The sequence below is a fragment of the Salvelinus alpinus genome, chromosome 5 (genome assembly GCF_045679555.1).
Source record: "Salvelinus alpinus chromosome 5, SLU_Salpinus.1, whole genome shotgun sequence".
Classification (NCBI taxonomy): domain Eukaryota; kingdom Metazoa; phylum Chordata; class Actinopteri; order Salmoniformes; family Salmonidae; genus Salvelinus; species Salvelinus alpinus.
The window spans coordinates 86,743,389-86,753,573 of NC_092090.1; the positions used below are offsets into that span (position 1 = coordinate 86,743,389).

Here is a 10,185-nt window from a genome sequence, read left to right on the forward strand (position 1 = left end):
ACTTAACTGGAGGGTATTTTCATCCATATCATGTGAACCATTCAGAAATGATAGCACTTTTTGTACATAGTCCCCCCATTTTATGGAACCAAAAGTATTGGGACAAATTCACTTGTGTATTAAAGTAGTCCAAAGTTTAGTATTTGGTCCAATATTCCTTGCATGCATTGATTACTTCAAGCTTGTGACTCTAGCTTGTGTTTCAGATTATTTTGTGCCCAATAGAAAGTAATGGTAAAAAATGTATTGTGTCATTTTGGAGTCACTTTTATTGTAAATAAGAATAGAATGTGTTTCAAAACACTTCTACATTAATGTGGATGCTATTATGACTGCAGATAGTCCTGAATGCGTCATGAATAATGATGAGTGAGAAAGTTAGAAACACAAATATCATGCCCCCAAGACATGTTAACCTCTCACCATTACAATAACATGGAAGGTTCGAATTTTGGTGGCGGTATGATATTTAGGCCTCTAACTTTCTCACTCATTATTCACGATTCATTCAGGATTATCGGTAATCATGGTAACATCCACATTAATGTAGAAGTGTTTAGAAACATTCTATGCTTATTCTTACAAAATGACACAATACATTATTTACCATTCATTTCTATTGGGCACCAAATAATCTGAAACAACCAAAACAAACAGCAAATGCATCCAACAAGTTTGTAGAGTCACAAGCTTGATGTAATCATTGCGTGCCATGAATATGGGACCAAATACTAAACTTTTGACTACTTTAATACACTAGTGAATTCGTCAGAATACTTTTGGTCCCCTAAAATGGGAGGGCTATGTACAAAAAGTGCTGTAATTTCTAAACAGTTCAAGCGATATGGATGCAAATACCCTCAAATTAAAGCTCAGTCTGCACTTTAACCCTCATAGTCATTTCACTATTTCAAATCCAAAGTGCTGGAGTACACCATCAAAAAAAAAAAAAAATTGTCACTGTCCCAATATGTTAGGAGCTCACTGTAGATAGGATAGTATCTTAGGGTGACTGATACACTGATAGTCCTCATCATGTGTCAATTCCCTCGTTGGATACCCTTTTCACACTATTGTGCCAGAAGAAGCACGCTGTACTGGCTTGGATATTTTCTTTCCAGCATGGTTCCAACAACTATGGGTGATGCGTAACCAGGCCTGTGCAGTATGGCTAGGCTTGATTTGACTGGGCTCAGTACTGTGTAAAGGGTGTTAGATGAGGTAGGCCCTTGAGCCCTCAACGCTGAACGGTGAGGGGGTAATTAGTTTAGCAGGTGAAGACTGCTAGGCCACGATAAAGTTAGGAACTTCTTACATCACTTCCTTTATTTGTTCTCGATTTGATCTTCAAGTTGTAGAATGAAATGGGCCTCAGTACTGCGAGCAAAGGAATTCAAAATGAGTTTAGTAACTATGCTTTACCCAGTAGCCCTGGCGTTTTGTTTGTGTGTGAGAATTAGGTTATGTCTGCACCACACCCATCATACATCCTGTGCTGCTCCTGCCTTTCCCTCTTGTCCATTATGAACTCAGTCTTTTTCGGTCCTTGGCTACATGGATCATTCATACAGACAGCAGACCCTTCTAGAATGGCTGCTTGTTCTACTAATGTACTATCTCGGAGCATGAATGAGCCATCCTAACACAAGCTGTACTATTTGAGCTTGTCTAATTTAAATACTCAAGCAGACGCAGCCCTGGGGCAAGAATCCCCCTTCTGAAGACTGAACTGTGTGTGTTGATGGTGATTTGGGGATCAAAATGATGGACAGATTAGGCTCATTATGTTCCTAATTATGAGTCCCAAATTGCACAATGATGCCGTTACTGCTGCTTTTGATGAGCTGGGGAATGTGCAGCCACCCCCCTACGAGGTCGCTCTGTGTTCTCTGAAGAGGAAGCGGAGACTTGCTATGGGGAGCCAGGAATTCCTGTTTGGCTCCTAGCTCTGGAAACCATGTCACAGCTCTGGATTGAGACCCCACCCGCCTTTATTTGAAAGAGGTGATTTACACCATCCTCATACACATCTTTGTGTCTAAAAATGTTAAAACGTCTTCAACTGTGTTGATCTAGGCTCAAAATGAAGGCCATGCAAGACAATGTATTGAAACATTCTGTAGTTGATCATTAAAATGTGGGAACCATTTATGCTGGACTTGGACTTCAGTTATACTGTACCCTTAACGCTTGCACACGTATTTAGACTCCTATGGATTTATGCATTGGAGATGTGTCTGCAGTCAAGGAATGTCTTTACACTCCTTGTGTGCTGTTAGTTAAAATGACCAAGAGCCTTCCATTTTGACCAAGACCACTCCCAGAGACTAGTTGTCATGTTACTAAGATTACAGGCTGAATATACAGTGCATTCGGAAAGTATTCAGACCCCTTGACTTTTCCCACTTTGTTAGTTACAGCCTTATTTTAAAATTGATTAAATCGCTTTTTTTTCTTCAATCTACACACAATACCCCATAATGACAAAGCAAAAACTGGTTTATAGAAATATTTGCTAATTTATACAATTTTTAAAACTGAAATATCACATTTACATAAGTATTCAGACCCTTTACTCAGTACCAGTGGTGTAAAGTACTTAATAACCTCTAGCATGAGGTTGTTCCTGTATTCCCAGGACATAGACATATCTGATATGGGCAGAAAGATTAAATTCTTGTTAATCTAACTGCACTGTCCAATTTACAGTAGCTATTACAGTGAAAGCAGACCATGCTATTGTTTGACGAGAGTGCACAATTATGAACTTGAAAATGTATCAATAAACCAATTAGGCACATTTGGTCAGACTTGATACAACATTTTGAACAGAAAAACAATGGTTCATTGAATCAGTCTAAAACAGACCATGACAAACAAGATTCTCTGGTCTGACGAAACCGAGATTGAACTCTTTGTGTCACACCCTGATCTGTTTCACCTGTCTTTGTGATCGTCTCCCTCCCCTCCACATGTCGCCCATCTTCTCTTATAAGCACACAGCCAAGACAACGCAGGAGTGGCTTTGGGACAAGTCTCTGAATGTCCTTGAGTGGCCCAGCCAGAGCCCGGACTTGAGCCTGATCAAACATCTCTGGAGCAACCTGAAAATAGCTGTGCAGTGACGCTCCCCATCTAACCTGACAGAGCTTGAGAGGATCTGCAGAGAAGAATGGGAGAAACTCCCCAAATACAGGTGTGTGTGAAGGTTGTCGCGTCATACCCAAGAAGACTGTTGTAATCGCTGCCAAAGGTGCTTCAACAAAGTACTGAGCAGTGGTGGAAAAAGTGCTACATTTTTATACTTGAGTAAAAGTAAAGATACCTTAATAGAAAATTGCTCAAGTAAACGTGAGTCACCCAGTAAAATAATACTTCAGTCAAAGTATTTGGTTTTAAATATACTTAAGTATCAAAAGTAAATGGAATTGCTAAAATGTACTTAAGTATCAAAAGTAAAAGTATAAACCATTTCAAATTCCTTATTATGCAAACCAGACGGCACAATTAATTTTTTATTGACGGATAGCCAGGGGCACACCAACATAATTTACAAACAGATCAGAGGCAGTAGGGATGACCAGGGATGTTACAGTATCTTGATAAGTGTGTGAATTGGACTATTTTCCTGTCAAAATGTAATGAGTATTTTGGGTGTCAGGGAAAATGTATGGAGTAAAAAGTACATTATTTTCTTTAGGAATATAGTGAAGTAAAAGTTGGCAAAAATATAAATAGTAAAGTAAAGTACAGATATCCCAAAAAACGACATAAGTAGTACTTTAAAGTATTTTTACTTAATTAACAGCTTCAACCCCAAGCTTTAAGAATACTGAACAATTAATCAAATGGCCACCCAGACTATTTACATTAACGACCCCCCCTTTGTTTTTACACTGCTGCTACTCGCTGTTTATTATCTATGCATAGTCACTTTACTCCTGTACAAATTACCTTAACTAACCTGTACCCCTGCACATTGACTCGGTACCGCTACCCCCTGTATATAGCCCCGTTATTTATGTAATTTTATTGTTACTTTTTATTTAAAAAATTACTTTAGTTTATTTAGTAAATATTTTCTTAACTATATTTCTTGAACTGCATTGTTAGTTAAGGGCTTGTTAAGTAAGCATTTCACGGTAAAGTCTACTACACCTGTTGTATTCGGCGCAAGTGACAAATAACATTTTATTTGATTAGAGCGCCGAGACAGGATTGTGTCGAGGTACAGATCTGGGGAAGGGTACTAAAATATTTCTGCAGCATTGAAGGTCTGCAAGAACACAGTGACCTCCATAATTCTTAAATGGAAGAAATTTGGAAACAGCGAGACTCTTCCTAGAGCTGGCCGCCAGGCCAAACTGAGAAATCGGGGGAGAAGTGCTTTGGTCAGGGAGGTGACCAAGAACCCGATGGACACTCTGACAGAACTTCAGAAATCCTCTGTGGAGATGGAAGAACCTTTCACAAGGACAACCATCTCTGCAGCACTCCAACAATCAGGCCTTTATGGTAGAGTGGCCAGACGGAAGCCACACCTCAGTAAAATGCACACGACAATCCTCATGGAGTTTGCCAAAAGGCCCCTAAAGACTCTGACTATGAGAAAAAAGATTCTCTGGTCTGATGAACCCAAGATTGAACTCTTTGGCCTGAATGCCAAGCATCACGCCTGGAGGAAACCTGACACCCTCCCTACGGTGAAGCATGGTGGTGGCAGCATCATGCTGTGGGGATGTTTTTCAGCAGCAGGGACTGGGAGACTAGTCAGGATCGCGGGAAAGATGAACGGAGCAAAGTACAGAGAGAGATTCTTGATGAAAATCTGCTGCAGGACACTCAGGACCTCAGACTGGGCGAAGGTTCACCTTCCAACAGGACAACTACCCTAAGCACACAGCCAAGACAACGTAGGAGTCTCTGAATGTCCTTCAGTGGCCCAGCCAGAGACTTAAACCCGATCGAACATCTCTGGAAAGACCTGAAAATAGCTGTGCAGCGACGCTCCCCATCCAACCTGACAGAGCTTGAGAGGTGATGCAGAGAAGAATGGGAGAAACTCCCCAAATACAGGTGTGCCAAGCTTCTAGCGTCATACCCAAGAAGACTCGAGTCTGTAATCTCTGCCAAAGGTGCTTCAACAAAGTAGTGAGTAAAGGGTCTGAATACTTATGTAAATGTAATATTTAAGTTTTTTTTTAAATACATTTGGCAAAGATGCATTATTGGGTATTGTGTGTAGATTGATGAGTAGAAAAAAAACAATTCAATCAATTTTAGAATAAGACTGTGAGGTAACAAAATGTGTTAAGTCAAGGGGTCTGAATATTTTCCGAATGCACTGTATCAAGCTAGAGTGTACATGAAGTGACTTGGTTTAGTCTTCATTTTGGTGTTGATTCCTTGCTGAACGCTTAGTAAATCTGGCCCAGGCCTAGGTGTATTAACACACCAATGCTTACAATGGGAGACTCCTTCACCATTTAACGGTCAATAGGTTTACAAATCCTCTCCTTAAAATTTTGAATTTAAATCTGGATTATTGGTGGAAAATAGCAATGCAGCATTTCCTGGTTGAGAGGAAGCGGGAAGTGACTGGAGGATGGTGATACTGCATGGTGGGCCCTCAGAACAATACAAAGTCTGCTTCACACAGGAAACGGATCTGCGTCAAAGAGGGGGACTGACAGAGTTTTATAAAGACCAATGGCACATACCCTAAGGAAGCAGGATAAATCACTGTTTATCCACACACTCACTTATACCCCAGACTTGTAGTAAAAACGTCCTTTAGAAAAAATGACTTAGCAGCTAACTATATGTTAACTAGGCCTTTACAGTGTACTAGTCTCAAATTTAAAGTTTTAATGTCATATGCACAAGTACAGTGAAATGCCTTTCTTGCAAACTCAAAACGACTTAATGTTCTATACAACACAAGTAGACGACTTACTACACTATTATACTACTGTGCTAGTGGATAAAAAGCTAAATAGTCCACGTTGGTGATAACAATCACGGTCGTGCCTTATTAGATTTAGGGTCATTAAATCGGTTTAGATCAATGCTACAGTAGGCTATGGCATGTATGACCGTACATGTATTTTAATGTAGAGGAAGTCAGTTCAGTTGACACATTAAGTTGCCTTTATATGCCTTCATAATCAGCCTCATTCTGAATATCTTTAGGCCTAATTAATGGCAATATGCAATTGGATGAATTACAGTAATTCTGGTCTAATTAATAGATTTTTACAAACACAAACAATGGATTTTAGAACTCAAGCTGCTTTACACATGGACGCTAGAAAGCACGTACTTCTTTGAAGATGTCATTCGTGAAGCATTTTCAGCAGGATGGAGGGTGTTTGTGCTTTACAACTTATTTTATCAGTTGGAAACACACACAGGAATTCCGGCTTGGGAATGACCGTCCAGTTCCCGGCCGCAACAGGAAGGTATGCATAAAAAGCACTTCCAAAACGGGCAGGCTATACCATTCCTCTCCATTCGGCAGCGACGGAACAGAAGGGAAATACACGTGTAGCCTGTACTGTGATAAAACCAATATTGGGAGATGGTCGCGATGGCAAAATAGCCCAACAAGTCAGTCAAGTGAATAGAGGTGATGTGGCAGCTGCAACCAGGTAGACTCAAGAGGCTTGGCATTTTGTTCTCCATTCTATGGTAAGTAGGGAGGACATTTCACCATTATAGATTAAACTTTATTTTTCCCAGAGAAAACGTAAAAGTCAGTATTATCATGATGCAGTTGTGATATACAAAGGTAACATATGTTCAAAACTAGTACTCTGTAATTTTTTATTCAGAAAATGCAATTTGTTATTTGTCCTTTGATTACTTGAAACACTGAAATGTTTCTCCATGAAGCCTACCCACTGTTCACGTGATGTTCGTCTAGTTGTGAGTTACATTTGGATGAGTTTTCAACTAATGTGAATTCAACGTGAAAAATAAATAAATAATCAACAAGTCATTGGATTTAGGTTGAAAGTTGGCAGAAAAAAAGACGAAATGCCCTTAAATTGATTACTTTTTGTGAATCCAATCAGTTTTCCACGTTGATTTTGTTCAAATGACAACATTGATTCAACCAGTGTTTGCCCGGTGGATAATGATGTTTGCATTTTCAAGGTATTATTGCAATAGTGTGAATCATTAGTGGGACATTTGTGTTTGAGGGTAGGCTTGGAACCACTGGCCTAATAAACCAAGGAACTTGTTAGACCATTGATAAGCACAATATATTGAACAGATAAGCACAATATATTGAACATTTAAAGCTTAAAAGCATCAACGAATTCAGGTCATACACTATTATTAGACATTACAATGATCATACATTGGCCTGTTTTGAATTGAAACCAGTGATGTAAACACCCACCTTGATGCAAAAAAGGTTTGTGATTTTACAGTAGGCCTACCCTCAAACACAAATGTCCCACTAATGATTCACACTATTGCAATAATACCTTGAAAATGCAAACATCATTATCTACCGGGCAAACACTGGTTGAATCAATGCTGTCATTTGAACAAAATCAACGTGGAAAACTGATTGGATTCGCAAAAAGTAATCAATTTAAGGGCAAATCGTGTTTTTTTTCTGCCAACTTTTAACCTAAACCCAATGACTTGTTGATTTTTTTTTTCCAAGTTGAATTCACATTAGTTGAAAACTCATTCAAATGTAACTCAAAACTAGACGAACATGGCGTGAACAGTGGGCAGGCTTCATGGAGAAGGACCCCTGGGGGTTTTTGGCCTATCCACAGGGGGTACTTGAGAAGACTTATGAGACCATATGCCTAATGGTAAAATGCACATGAGGGTGAGGTACTCAGAGGTACTCTGGGCAGAGCAAAATACCGTAGGTGGTACAGTAGCGGAAAAAGGTTGGGAACCACTGTGTTAGGCTATGCATGCTGCCCTCTAGGCCTGATTATCGTTCTGCTATTCAAAATGCAGCCCTATAATATAGGCTAGATATTGGTAAAGCTCATGTACCTTTGACATCAAATTTCCACTGGGCACAGATGTCAATTCAACATCTATTCCACATTGGTTCAACGTCATTTCATTGAAATGAATTGGAAACAACGTTGATTCAACCAGTATGTGCCCAGTGGGTTTTGTCGGCTAATATTACATTTTTTCTTCTCTTGTTTCAGATAGATGGAAGCTACAATCTCACACCCCAACCTCAATGCCCAATGGAATTTTACAATATTGTACAATGGGATATAGAGGATTGTTGGCTTTTCATAGCCAGATCAAACCTGGGATTTTTTCCCCCACAGATAAACCGAAGATAAGAGTTTCTGCCTGCTTCACGGTCCATTATTACTTTTGGTACGCGCTCGGCCAGTCTCAAACTCGTACCGTGAGTAATAATGCACTGTGGCTGTCACTGCCAACGAGAGACGGACAGCACCACAGTTCTCCATAATCCTATGCTTCTCATCGTTGTATAGCCAGTTGTGAAGCAGGAAATGTGATGAAAACTCAGCCCTTGTGTCAGAATGACAGCATTTGAATACAATAATTTAGGATACATTCATATCCAGGGAAGAAATTGACTAGCCAGTTTACTTAAATGTTATTGTTGAATTATTTACTTTAAATATGTTGTTGAATGTAACACTGACATTTGAAAATTATAACTCTAAATGGTAAATCTTATTTATACTTGCAAAAGAAATTCCCTGTGCCTTGTGACTGTTATATTTATGTTGACTGCATATGTCTAGTTTCAGTACATTGAAACAGTCATATTAGGCTATAGCCTATTATTATGTCTTAATTCTTTGTAGGATTTTTTTTTCTTTTCTCAAATATCAAAAAATGGGCCTATAATTGAATAATGTTCAGAAACATTATAGCCATAGTTGGACATGTTTTGAAATAGACAATTACATTGCAGTGCCTGTTTAATAAATGTTCATTATAATTGACAACTCAATTCTACACTTAGAGGCGAAATTGAATACACAATCAGTCTCTGAACAAAGCGACCCTGATGCACCCATTGACAAGTTTTTTAATAGAGAGGCTATGTCATAAACCCTCAAAGTTCCAGAATGAGGTGAAAATGGCAACTATTGTGGTTAGGGAGAATGAAGGGAAGTAGAGGCAGAGGTGATGCATTACCTGAAAATAAAAGTAAGGCATGGGATATATTTCAAATTGTGTAATAGAATTATTGTCAACCTACAATATTGTTATATATTTATAAATACAGTTTATATGGGCTTTATACAAATGTTCTGTATGTAAACAGACCATAAATGTCTAAATGTTGTATTTTTGTGGAAAGCTGTGAGTGCTATTATATGATACAATATCATTACTTGTTGCATTTACAATTTGTCCTTTAATCAAATTATTAAGCCACTGTATGGCTGTGGATTGGCTGCATTTATTTTTATGGAATGTTGTCATATTGGTAGTTAATTGGAAACATTTACGGAATCATTCTGCTAAAACTGGCTAGCTAGCTAACATACAGTTGTCACGACTTCCACAGAAGGTGGCTCCCCTTCCTGTTCGGGCGGCGCTCGGCGGTCGTCGTCACCGGTCTACTAGCTGCCACCGATTCCCTTTTCCTTTTCTGTTGGTTATGTCTTATTGGTTTCACCTGTTTCTCGTTTGGGGTTTGGTTTAGGGCTATTTAAGCCTGTTATGCCCGCCTGCTTTTGTACGGGCTTGTTTCTCTTCTGTTTTGTGGACGGTATTGTTTGTATTTTTCCGGACTGTTTGTGTCCTGTTTTGGGCCGGTCATTTATTCGCCTGTTGTTTTGGCATGACCTTTTCTCACCGGAATAAATACGGTTTTCCTTAAACCTCTGCTCTCTGCGCCTGACTCCGCACCCACCACTCCTAGTTACGTAACAACAGTTCTGATAATTCTTCAAATATATTGTTTTACACAATATCTTGTCACAACACTGGCAAACCATGGCTGACCAACTCCCTGACTTTTATACCATAAGGTTCATGATCATTCTAGTATTCTAATTCCTACTTCTATAGCCCGTATAATAGGATCTCTATGGTTCCAACCCTCCGACGTCACCTCGTTACAGTTGTGTTGGTAGCAACTCATTTAAACAGTAGCCTACTCCTTGTTGTCGTGCGCATCGGGGCCCGAATCCTTCGTCT

The 10,185-nt window shown here is 39.3% G+C and overlaps 1 long non-coding RNA gene across 1 annotated transcript; it reads left to right on the forward strand.

Moving 5' to 3' along the window:
• Nucleotides 1-6,436: 6,436 nt before the first annotated feature.
• LOC139577152 (uncharacterized) lies at nt 6,437-9,866 on the forward strand. Its single transcript, XR_011675221.1, has 2 exons — nt 6,437-6,690; nt 8,196-9,866. It is a non-coding gene; the product is annotated as an uncharacterized lncRNA (long non-coding RNA).
• Nucleotides 9,867-10,185: the final 319 nt, after the last annotated feature.